General features: G+C 46.0%; 1 pseudogene across 1 annotated transcript; it reads left to right on the forward strand.

The window, feature by feature from the left end:
* The first annotated feature begins 8,391 nt into the window (after positions 1-8,391).
* LOC144332729 (glyceraldehyde-3-phosphate dehydrogenase pseudogene) lies at positions 8,392-12,237 on the forward strand (annotated as a pseudogene). Its single transcript, XR_013400765.1, has one exon. The product of XR_013400765.1 is annotated as a glyceraldehyde-3-phosphate dehydrogenase pseudogene (transcript).
* The last annotated feature ends 662 nt before the right edge of the window (positions 12,238-12,899 follow it).

Genomic DNA, 12,899 nt, shown 5'->3' on the forward strand with positions numbered 1-12,899 from the left:
TGCGGCAGCCGTAAAGCAACCTGGAGGCGCAGTGCTGGCGTCTACGTGCTGAGCCGCTCGGCCTGCCCCTTCCCGGCGCGCGCTCTGCCTGCTACTTCCCTCCAGCTTCCCTCGGTCCGCGGCCGTCGGACCTCTGCTGCCCCCTGGTGGGCTCGGGGGTGTCGTCTGGCCTGCAGGGGCTAGTTAGGCCGGCGTGGTTCCCACTTCACATGCCCGGCGCCCACTGGGATGCGGGGCCCACCCGTGCACAACTGGGAAGATCTTAGGCAGAACGGTTGTCGGAGACCTGCCCAGGTTCCGCCCGGGCCGAGGCAGCGGGGGACCGGGTGGTTCCGGAGGCCCCTCACCACCGCAGCGCACAGCCAGCCGTCACCGGATGGCGCCTTCGGTTAGCGACGACGGCAGGGAATGGAGGAGTGCGGCTCGGCGAGGTCCTCTCGAGAATGCCCCTGGGGCCCGCGCGGCGGCTCAGGCCTGTAATCCCCGCACTTTGGGAGGCCGGGGCGGGCGGATCACCTGAGGTCAGGAGTTCGAGACCAGCCTGGTCAACATGGAGAAACCCCCGTCTCTACTAAAAATACAAAAAAATGAACCGAGCGTGGTGGCGGCGCCTGTAATCCCAGCTCCTCGGGAGGCTGAGGCCGGAGAATCGCTTGAACCCGGGAGGCGGAGGTTGCGGTGAGCCGAGATCGCGCCACTGCCCTCCAGCCTGGGCGACAGAGCGAGACTCCGTCTCCGAAAAAGATGGATGGATGGATAGATGATTGATGGACAGATAGTCCAACCTCAGAAAGGAAAAGGGCCTTCTATGTATAAAAATTGAGCAATAAATCATAAAGTAAATGGATAAATGTAACTACCGACATAAAACTTTTTAAACTTAATGTTTAAAAAAAAAACTTTTTTTTTTTTTTTTTTTTTTTTTTGGAGATAGGGTCTCACTCTGCTGCCCAGGCTGGAATGCAGTGAGATGATCATAGCTCACTGCACCCTTGAACTTCTGGGCTTAAGGGATGCTCCTGCCTCAGCCTCCTAAGTAGGTGGAACCACAGGCCCGTGTCACTGTGCCCAGATTTTTCTTTTTTTTTGTAGATACGGAGTCATGCTTTGTCACCCATTCTAACAAAACTTTAAACAAGAAGAAAGGTAAATATTATTACCATATATGGTAAGAGAGTTCATATATTAACTTCAAAGAAAAATAAATGAAATGAGTGAATATATCACAAAAGGAGAAATACAATAAATATGAGAAAAGGTTTAACTTCAATAAAAGTAATATATATATTAAAACAAGTATAACATTATCATTTCACCGATTAAATTAGGAAATTAAAATGTTTCTTTTTACACAAACATATGAACACATTCTTAATGAATTTTGAAGGTATTGCTTTAGTGTTTTTTATCTTTGCTGCTCTGGGGAAGTCCAATGCCATTCTAATTCCTGTTGCTTTTTATATAACCTGATACTTTGTATGTGAAAAGAATATAATTATACTTTTTTAAGTTTTCATAGTAGATATTTTCATTTAAGAAAGCACTTTGGGAGGCTGAGGCGGGTAGATCACCTGAGGTCAGGAGTTCGAGACTAGCCTGGCCAACATGGTGAAACCCCATCTCTACTAAAAATACAAAAATTAGCTGGGAGTAGTGGCAGGGCACCTGTAATCCCAGCTACTCAGGAGGCTGAGGCAGGAGAATTGCTTGAAACCAGGAGGAAGAGGCTGCAGTCAGCTGAGATTGTGGCATTGTACTCAAGCCTGGGTGACGAGAGCGAAACTCCATCTTAAAAAAAAAAACAAAACATGAAAAGATAAAATGAATAGAGGCCAGTCGCCATGGCTCATGCCTGTAATCCCACCACTGTGGGAGGCTGAGGTGGGTGGATCACCTGAGGGAAGGATTTCAAGACCAGCCTGGCCAACATGGTGAAACCCCATTTCTACCAAAAATACAAAAATCAGCCAGGCATGGTGGCACATACCTGTAGTCCCAGCTACTCAGGAAGCTGAGGTGTGAGAATCCCTGGAAACCAGGAGGCAGACAGAGGTTGCAGTGAGCCGAGATCACGACACTAGACTCCAGCCTGGGCAACAAGTGAGACCCTTTTTCTAAACAAAGAAAAGAAAATATAAATGGATAACCCAATTACCCTGAGGTGATCATTTACACGTTGTTTACAGGTATGAAAATATCACATGTACCTCAAAAGTATATACAACTATTATATATGTTTTTTTGGGGTTCTTTGGAGATAGGGTCTTACTTTGTTGTCCAGGCTGGAGTGCAGTGGCACCATCTTGGCCCAGCGCGACCTTTGCCTCCTGGGTTCAAGAGACTCTGCTGCCTCAGCCTCCCAAGTAGCTGGGATTACAGGCGTGCACTACCATTTCCAGCTAATTTTTGTATTTTTAATAGAGATAGGGTTTCACCACAATGGCCAGGCTGGTCTCGAACTCCTGACCTCAGGTGATCCTCCCACCTTGGCATACCAAAGTGCTGGGATTACAGGCATGAGCCACTGTGACCTGCCCTGTATATCAATTTTTTCATTGTGAAAAAATAAATAAATAAATTGTTTCAGTGGCCGCTGAGGTGTCCCTTGCTTCTACTGGTATATGCCTTCAATACTACTGTGCTGACACTTTCTCAAGTTGTCTCACAATGATAGAATTAGCCTTATTGAAACACCTGTATTTATTAAACAACTTCCTTCTAAGATGCTCCAGCTTTTAAAATTATACTTTATCCTGAGCATAATTCTTTGAGACAGAGAGAGGGACAGGTGAAGTCACACCTCACACTTCATAGCAGAGGTATTACTCCACAACCGTAAGCACACTCCTGTGGGTTGCATGAATTCTAAACTCTTCCAATACTGCTAGTTGTTTGTGAACGTGCCTTCAAGCACATGCTAAAATCAGACCTTTTTTTTTTTTTTTTTTTTTTTTGAGACAGAGTCTTGCTGTGTCGCCCAGGCTGGAGTGCAGTGGCACAAGCTTGGCTCACTGCAACCTCTACCTCAGGTTCGAGTGATTCTCCTGCCTCAGCCTCCTGAGTAGCTGGGATTATAGGTGCCCGACACCACGCCCGGCTAATTTTTTGTATTTTTTAGTAGAGACGGCGTTTCACCGTGTTGGCCAGGCTGGTCTTGAACTGCTGACCTCATGATCAGCCCACCTCGGTTTCCCAAAGTTCTGGGATTACAGGCCTGAGCCACTGTGCCTGGCCTACTCTCTGTTTTTGTGAATTTGACTATTTTAGATTCCTCATATTAGTGGAATCATGAATATTTGTCTTTTTTTTTTTTTTTTTTTTTGAGACGGAGTCTCACTCTGTCGCCCAGGCTGGAGTGCAGTGGTGCGATCTCGGCTCACTGCAAGCTCCGCCTCCCGGGTTCACGCCGTTCTCCTGCCTCAGCCTCCCAAGTATCTGGGACTACAGGCGCTGCCACCACGCCTGGCTAATTTTTGTATTTTTTGTATTTTTAGTAGAGACGGGGTTTCACCGTGTTAGCCAGGATGGTCTCAATCTCTTGACTTCATGATCTGCCCGCCTCGGTCTCCCAAAGCGCTAAGATTACAGGCGTGAGCCACCACGCCCGACCTTACTTGTTAATTTTTTGAAGAACGACCGTACTGATTTCCTTAGCACTTGCACCAGTTTACATTCCATCCAACAGTACACAAGGGTTCTAATTTCTCCACAACCTCGCCAATGCTTATTTTCTTTTCCTTTTTCTTTTTTTGAGACAGGGTTTCACTCTTGTTGCCTAGGCAGGAGTGCAATGGTGCAATCTCAACTCACCACAACCTCCACCTCCCAGGTTCAAGCGATTTTCCTGCCTCAGCCTCCTGAGTAGCTGGGATTACAGGCATGTACCACCACTCCTGGCTCATTTTTTTTGTTTTTTTAGTAGAGATGGGGTTTCACCATGTTGGCCAGGCTGGTCTCCAACTCCTGACCTCAGGTGATCTGCCTGCCTCGGCCTCCCACAGTGCTGGGGTTACAGGTTTGAGCCACCATACCCGGTCACTTTGTTCTTCTTTCTTATGACTAGTAAAGATTTTTGTTGTTGTTGTTGTTGTTGTTGTTTTTGAGATGGTGTCACACTCTTTTGCTCAGGTTTGAGTGCATTGGCATGATCATAGCCCACTACAGCCTCAAACGCTTAGCCTCAAGCACCCTCCTGCTTCAGCATCCTGAGTACCTGGGACTACAGGTGTGGGCTACCATGCCCTGCTTGGACTAGTCAAGTTTTAACAGATCATTAATTAACTCCTATTTTTCGAACAGCAGTAGCTGACATACGAGGAGACATTTAATACAGAGGCATAGGTCTCAGCCAAGGCAGTGCATCCAATTAGCCCTTAATTTCCTATATTTCACTGCCTGTTTCTTAACAAGGAAATAAAAGCCTTTTAGAACTCAAAGTAGCAGCTGTCAAGTGGAACTCTCCATATTGCATTTTTCAATAATTATCATTCCACAGAGCCCACCCTGGGCAGAATATCCAAGCCACTGGTTCTGAGATGGAGCCAGCTGGGATCAGAACTACCTTACTTCAATGCAAACATATTTTTCTAACTAATCTACTCCCTGGAAAAAGTTATTTTAACTGGATTTAAGACAGTGGGAGGGAAAGAAGTACAGAGAAGCACTGGCTTTCTTCCCGTTACTGCAGAATCAGTTGGTGTTTAGAATGAAGTGTGTCTTTTACAAGTGATTGATCTTCAAAACGGTAGAACTTCTGCCAGGCCGTAAAGTGGCAGAAGGGAAATGTGGGTCAGCACAAAAACTATTGAGGGTAAAAGAGAGAGAGATAAGGCCAGTGTTGCCATGAGACCTTGATCTTTTTCTTTTTTTTTTTTTTTTTTTTGAGACGGAATCTTGGTGTCGCCCAGGCTGGAGTGCAGTGGTGTGATCTTGCCTTACTGCAGCCTCCACCTCCCGGGTTCAAGCGATTCTCCTGCCTCAGCCTCCCAAGTAGCTGGGACTACAGGGTGATGCCGCCACACCCGGATAGTTTTTTTGTATTTTAGTAGAGGCAGGGTTTCACTGTGTTGCCCAGGCTGGTCTTGAACTCCTGAGCTCAGGCAATCCATCTGCCTCCGCCTCCCAAAATGCTGGGATCACAGGCATGAGCTACTGCACCTGGCCTAATTCATTTAATTCTTTTTTTTTTTTTTTTTTTGAGACGGAGTTTTGCTCTTGTTGCCCAGGCTGGAGTGCAATGGCACAATCTCAGCTCACTGCAACCTCTGCCTCCCAGGTTCAAGTGATTCTCCTGCCTCAGCCTCCCGAGTAGCTGGGATTACAGGCATGCGCCACCACACCCAGCTAATTTTGTGTTTTTTGTAGAGACGGGGTTTCTCCATGTTGATCAGGCTGGTCTCGAACACCGACCTCATGTGATCCGCCTGCCTTGGCCTCCCAAAGTGTTGGGATTACAGGCGTGAGCCACTGTGCCTGGCCTCATTTAATTATTATAATCTTTACAATAACCTCATGAGGCAACTAATTGTTCCTGGACCAAACTGAGGGTCAGGCTGCCATTTCTCACAGCCCAATAACGAGATGCAAATAAACTGGGGAGGAAGAGAGTTTTTATTTCTGCAGCCGGTTACAGGGAGATGGCCTGGAAATTATCGCCGGACCAACTCAAAATTACAAAGCTTTCCAGAGCTACATCCCTTCTAAGCGATATGTCTATGTGTAAGTGTGCCTTTATCTAAAGACATATGTGAATAACTTCTTTTAATCTATAACTAAGGTCTGAGTCTTGAAGACCTTCCTCTGGAGCCTCAGCAAACTTACTTCGGCTAAGTGGGTCCAGGTGCTGGGGTGATTACCCTTGTCTTGTCTCCTGCTAAATCACGGAGGTTTGGAGAGTTCCTTCAGACCTCCAATAAACTTGTTTTTGGAGGCCTTGGGGAGTTTCTTCAGACCCCCCCCCCATTAAAACTTGTTTAATCCTAAATGTGTCATGTTAAGAATGCCTTCATTATTGGCCAGGTGCGGTGACTCACGCCTGTAATCCCAGCACTTTGGGAGGCCGAGGCCAGTGGATCACCTGAGGTCAGAAGTTCAAGACCAGCCTGGTCCACATGGTGAAACCCCATCTCTACTAAATATACAAAAATTAGCCGGGCGTGGTGGCAGTCGCCTGTAATCCCAGCTACTCGGGAGGCTGAGGCAGGAGAATTGCTTGAACCCAGGAGGTGGAGGTTGCAGTGAGCCGAGATCACACCATTGCGCTTCAGCCTGGGTAACAAGAGCAAAAACTATGTCTCAAAAAAAAAAAAAAATTCCTTCGTTATTTTGTCATGCCTTAAGGCCTAGGAAAGGCCTAGGCAAAACGCTTGGTGGGCTTTTGTTACATTCCAGCCTTTCTATAAGGGCACTTTTTTTTTTTTTTTTTAGCTTTTAATATTTAACTTATCCAATCAGTCAAAGCTGAAACAGTTGTTATGGAGCCCTGCGTTAGTGAGACCTGGCCTGCCACATAATGAGATGCCATATTAATTGACTAAGATGTTGTCGATTTTTTTTTTTTTTTTTTTTGAGATGGAGTTTCGCTCTTGTTGCCCAGGCTAGTGCAATGGCATGATCTCGGCTCACTACAACCTCTGCCTCCTGGGCTCAAGCGATTCTCCTGCCTTAGCCTTCCTAGTAGCCGAGATTACAGGCATGCGCCACCACACTCAGCTAATTTTGTATTTTTAGTAGAGAAGGGGTTTCTCCGTGTTGGTCAGTCTGGTCTCGAACTCCCAACCTCAAGTTATCTGCCCGCCTTGGCCTCCCAAAGTGCTGGGATTATAGGCATGAGCCACTGTGCCCGGCCAATGTTGTCCATTTTAAGACTTAGCATTATTGGCCGGGCGCGGTGGCTCAAGCCTGTAATCCCAGCACTTTGGGAGGCCGAGGCGGGTGGATCACGAGGTCAGGAGATCGAGACTATCCTGGCTAACATGGTGAAACCCCGTCTCTACTAAAAATACAAAAAACTAGCCAGGCGTGGTGGCGGGCGCCTGTAGTCTCAGCTACTTGGGAGGCTGAGGCGGGAGAATGGCGTGAACCCGGGAGGCGGAGCTTGCAGTGAGCCGAGATCACGCCACTGCACTCCAGCCTGGGAGACACAGCGAGACTCCGTCTCAAAAAAAAAAAAAAAAAAAAGACTTAGCATTATTTTACTTACCATCATGAAAGGAAATAAATTAGAACAAAGGTCTCTGAGGGGGAAAGGAGAAAAGTTTCCAATCATCAGTAAATGCTTGTTCACGAATCTGGAATTTACCCCCCTCCGCTGTTTCCATGTGTTTTTCAATACACAAAAGCTTTGAGTTTCAGTGCCAATTTATACTATAATCTTTTGAAAGACATTTCAAATGACACAGAACTCCAAGTGTGAATGATATGAACTGATAGTCGCGTCACAACTGCCAGCTGGCTGACAATAATTGTAAGAAGCATCCCAATTTCAGAAATGTTGAAGTGTTCAAGTAATTGAATCTTAGAATCGAAGAAATTATCCCCATTTTGCTGTATGGAAACTGTGGCACAGAGAGATTCTGTGGTTTGCCAAAAACCGCACAGCTATTGCCTTATCAGGACTTTGAACTCAGGTGGTCAAAGCGCTCTGGTTTCAGAGTCAGTGCTTTTGCCGCTAAGAGACTTTCAGAGCCATATAAGATAATGCTCTATGCATCTCCAGTGGTCATCCCATTTCTCTGGTAGAAATCTCCCAAGACAGGAAATCACTACCTTGCAATTCAGCAAATCTATCTTTGGACAACTCTAATTGAAAGAAAGTGCTTCTGTTGGATGTTAAGCATTTGCCCGAAGGAAAAAAAAAAGAAAGTGCTTCTGAATGAAAATCTTGCACTTCTTGATCTATCCTTTGGGATCACACAGAACAAGTTGAATGCCTCTTTCATATGACAGTTTTTTGGTTTTACTTTTCCAAATAATGTGGGAACGATTGGATTTCATTCATTCAAACAGCTATTTATTGAGCATATACTATGTGTAAAACACCGTGCAGGGAACAATAGGGAATATAAAGAATGAAACTCAGGGCCGGGCGTGGTGGCTCACGCCTGCAATCCCAGCACTTTGGGAGGCTGAGGCGGGTGGATCACAAGGTCAAAAGATTGAGACCATCCTGGCCAACTTGGTGAAACCCTGTCTCTACTAAATTAGCTGGGCGTAGTGGCATGAGCCTGTAGTCCCAGCTACTCAGGAGGCCGAGGCAGGAGAATCGCTTGAACCCAGGAGGCAGAGGTTGCAGTGAGCTGAGATCAGCCACTGCACTCCAGCCTGGGTGACAGAGCGAGACACCATCTCAAAAAAAAAAAAAAAAATGAAAGAAACTCAGGACCTACTCTTAAGGAATTTACACTACAGTAGGAAAATGAGACATATATTTGCGATAACTACAAGCTAAATGTAGTAAATCATGAGCGGTCCAGATAAGAAAATTGAGATGAGTGAAGACGTTATCTCTAAAGCAGCAGAAAGCCTTCATGGAGGAAACAGCACAAGAACTGAAATTTAATATCTGTATCTGGACGAGTATCAGACTGTAGATTGATTGATACTATACCTACTGTAATACTAGGAACATTATTCTGCAATGTATTGAATTTTCTAGAACTGCTTTTTCTGGAGTAACTTTAGTCATTTGTTGTTTTTTTTTTCTTTCTCCTGCTTAACAGTGTATCAATCTCCACCTTATTTCTCTTACTGATTATTCCATTGAGCACTACTTGTAAGCTTAAAGATCATCCCATCTAAAGCTTTTCAAATTCTTTTTTTTTTTTTTTTTTTTGAGAAAGAGTCGCTCTGTCGCCCAGGCTGGAGTGTGGTGGCGCGATCTCGGCTCACTGCAAGCTCTGCCTCCCGGGTTCACGCCATTCTCCTGCCTCAGCCTCCCGAATAGCTGGGACTACAGGCGCCCGCCACCACGCCCGGCTGATTTTTTGTATTTTTAGTAGAGATGGGGTTTCACCATGTTAGCCAGGATGGTCTCGATCTCCTGACCTCATGGTCCGCATGCCTTGGTCTCCCAAAGTGCTGGGATTACAGGCGTGAGCCACCGCGCCTGGCCTCAAATTCTTTTTTTTTTTTTTTTTTTTATTTAGAGACAGGGTCTCACTTTGTCACCCAGGCTGAAGTGCAGTGGTGCAATCCCGGCTCACTGCAGTTTTGACCTCCCAGGTTCAAGCGATTCTCCCACCTCAGCCTCCTAAGTAGCTGGGACCACAGGCACATGCCACCACACCCAGCTAATTTTTGTATTTTTTTTGTGGACATAGGTTTTCACCTTGTTGCCCAGGCTGGTCTGTAACTCCTGGGCTGAAGGGATTTGCCTGCCTTGGCCTCCCAAAGTATTAGGATTACAAGCATGAACCACTGCGCCCAGCCAGTTTTTCACATTCTTTTTCTTTCTTTTGTTTGAGACAGAGTCTTGCTCTGTTGCCCAGGCTGGAGTGCAGTGGCACGATCTCGGCTCATGGCAACCTCTGCCTCCCAGGTTCAAGCGATTCTCCTGCCTCAGCCTCTTGAGTAGCTGGGACTACAGGCCCATGCCACCACGCCTGGCTAATTTTTGTATTTTTAGTAGAGAAGGGGTTTCGCCATATTGGCCAGGATGGTCTTGATCTCCCGACCTCATGATTCACCCGCCTGGGCCTCCCAAAGTGCTGGGATTACAGGCATGAGCCACCGCACCCAGCCCAGTTTTTCAGATTTTTTTTTTTTTTTGAGATGGAGTCTCACTTTGTAACCCAGGCAGGCGTGCAGTGGCGCGATCTTGGCTCACTGCAAGCTCTGCCTCCCTGTTAGCCAGGACGGTCTTGATCTCCTGACTTCATGATCCGCCCGCCTCAGCCTCCCAAAGTGCTGGGATTATAGGCGTGAGCCACTGCGCCTGGCCCAGTTTTTCAGATTCTTATTGCAGAAGTTAAAAAGGGAAGAAAAGGAAGTTTTTCAAATTCTTAAAAGCAGAAACCTTTTTCTCAAAGGAAATCGTGGGTGTATCCCCAATACAGAAAAGAGTGGTTCTGCCCCAGCTGAAATTGGGTCAGGAACCTGTGGCCCGGATCTCTTCGTCTTGAGGTGCCTCCGCAGAATAATCTGAAAATCACTACCCATTCCCATTCAATGTTTTACTTACCTGTAAAATAATCAACCTGCCTGTGTTTGAGCGCCTGTGTTGACAGACATTATAATATATGCAAAAGTAAGTAATACATACACATAAGTGAATTAAGTTATTATGGACTATGGGTCAATTGTACTGAGATCAAAAGACCCAAATTTGCTTAGTTCTACTATTTATTGCCCATCTTTCAGACTTTTTTGAGTCTTATTTCCCATACTTAAAAAGATGTAAATAAAGCATCAGAAAAACTCAGAATGAGGGATATTCTCTGACATAACTGGCCAGTAATCACCAAAAGTGCCAACGTCATGAAAGAGAAGAAAAACTTGAGGAAATTCTAGCAGATTGAAGACTACTAATTTGAAAGAGTCATAACAACTGAATGCCACCCGGACTTGAAATTTTGTTTTTCTATTGGAACAATTGTCAAAATTTGAATAATATATGTAAATTCGCTAATAATATTATTGTTAATTCCTGATTTTGAAAATTACGTGGCGGTTATGTAAAAGATTGTATTTGTTATTAGAAAACACACATTGGCTCTCTGCTCCCCCTGTCTGACAGACAGCCACATCTTCTCTCGCATCGCCAGCCGCATCCCTGAGACACACGGAAGGTGAAGGTCGGAGTCAAAGGATTTGGTCGTGCTGGGTGCCTGGTCATCAGGGCTGCTTTTAACTCTGGTAAAGGGGATATTGTCACCATCAATGACCCCTTCGTTGCCCTCAACTACACGGTCTACATGTTCCAGTATGAGTCCACCCATGGCAAATTCCATGGCACCATCAAGGCTGAGAACAGGAAGCTTGTCATCAATAGAAATTCCATCACCATCTTCCAGGAGCGAGGTCCCTCCAAAATCAAGTGGGGCGATGCTGGCACTGAGTACATCGTGGAGTCCACTGCCATCTTCACCAGCATAGAGAAGGCCGGGGCTCACATGCAGGGGGAGCCAAAAGGGGCGTCATCTCTGCCTCCTCTGCTGACGCCCCCATGTTCGTGATGGGCGTGAACCATGAGAAGTATGACAACAGCCTCAAGATTGTCAGCAATGCCTCCTGCACCACCAGCTGCTTAGCGCCCCAGCCAAGTTCATCCGTGACAACTTTGGTATCGTGGAAGGACTCACGACCACAGTCCACGCCATCACTGCCACCCAGAAGACTGTGGATGGCCCCTCCAGGAAACTGTGGCGTGATGGCCACGGGGCTCTCCAGAATGTCATCCCTGCCTCTACTGGTGCTGCCAAGGCTGTGGGCAAGGCTGAGCTGAATGGGAAGCTCACTGGCATGGCCTTCTGTGTCCCCACTGCCAACATATCAGTGGTGGACCCGACCTGCCGTCTGGAAAAACCTGCCAAATATGATCACATCAAGAAGGTGGTGAAGCAGGCGTCGGAGGGCCTCCTCAAGGGCATCCTGGGCTACACTGAGCACCAGGTGGTCTCCTCCAACTTCAACAGCGACACCTACTCTTTCACCTTCGATGCTGGGGCTGGCACAGACCTCAGCGATCACTTTGTCAAGCTCATTTCCTGGTATGACAACGAATTTGGCTACAGCAACAGGGTGGTGGACCTCATGGCCCACATGGCCTCCAAGGAGTAAGACCCCTGGACCACCAGCCCCAGCGAGAGTACAAGAGGAAGAGAGAGGCCCTCAGTGCTGGGAGTCCCTGCCACACTCAGTAATCTCCCCTCCTCACAGTTTCCATGCAGACCCCTTGAAGAGGGAGGGGCCTGAGGAGCCTCACCTTGTCGTCTACCATCAATAAAGTCCCTGTGCTCAGCCAAAAATAAAAAATAAAATACACATCATGGTGAAAAGGAATTTGAAGAGAAAAAAAATGAAAATAACATTGGCATATTTAGGAGTAAAGGGCTGCAACTTTCACACAGTTCAGAAAAGAAAACACTTGAGAGAGAGAGAAAGCAAATATGGTAAAAGGTTAACAACTGGAAGATCTGAGTGTAGGGTGTATAGAAATTATTTGCACGACTGCAACTCTTTTTCTTTTCTTTTGTTTTTTAGAGACCAGAGTCTCACTAGGTTGTGTAGGCTGGTCTCATACCCCTGGGCTGAAGCAATGCTCCCACCTCAGCCTCCACAGTAGCTGGGACTGCAGGCACACACATTGCACTGGGTGCAACTTTTCTTAAAGACAAAAATTATGTCAAAATGAAATGCTTTTTAGGTGAAGAGAATATCTGTCTTACCTACTTCATAGAATTTTGGGAAAGATCAAATAAAATCTTGTGAGTGAAAGAGCTTTGAAAACTAAGTTTCCCTACAAATGTAAAACTTAATTATTACTACTGAAAAGAGCTTTATACTTTAACAAATGTAAAACAATTATTTTTACTGCATTTTTTGTAGCTTCCACAGAGAAAAAATCTAGTTCTGTATCCATTTACTCAGTTATTACTCTTTTAAGAGAAGGGTTGGCTGCTTGGTTTCGTTGCTTTAGGAGGGTCAGTGAGCAACAGTAACTTTATTATCTCATTTATTGCAGAAATCTACAGCCTAAAATATTGTCTCTTGTTCTACATTTACTGCCTGAGTCTAAATGACCTTCAAGTTCCTTCCCAACACTGGAATTTCATGATTTAATGAAAATAACACAGAAAAGCCACTGGCAAGAGGGCTCATGCATTTTTTCTTTTTTTTTCTTTTGAGACAATTGCTGTGTCATCCAGGCTGGAGTGCAGTGACGCGATCTCAGCTCAGTG

This window comes from Macaca mulatta, chromosome 11 (assembly GCF_049350105.2).
Source record: "Macaca mulatta isolate MMU2019108-1 chromosome 11, T2T-MMU8v2.0, whole genome shotgun sequence".
In the NCBI taxonomy this organism is placed as follows: Eukaryota; Metazoa; Chordata; class Mammalia; order Primates; family Cercopithecidae; genus Macaca; species Macaca mulatta.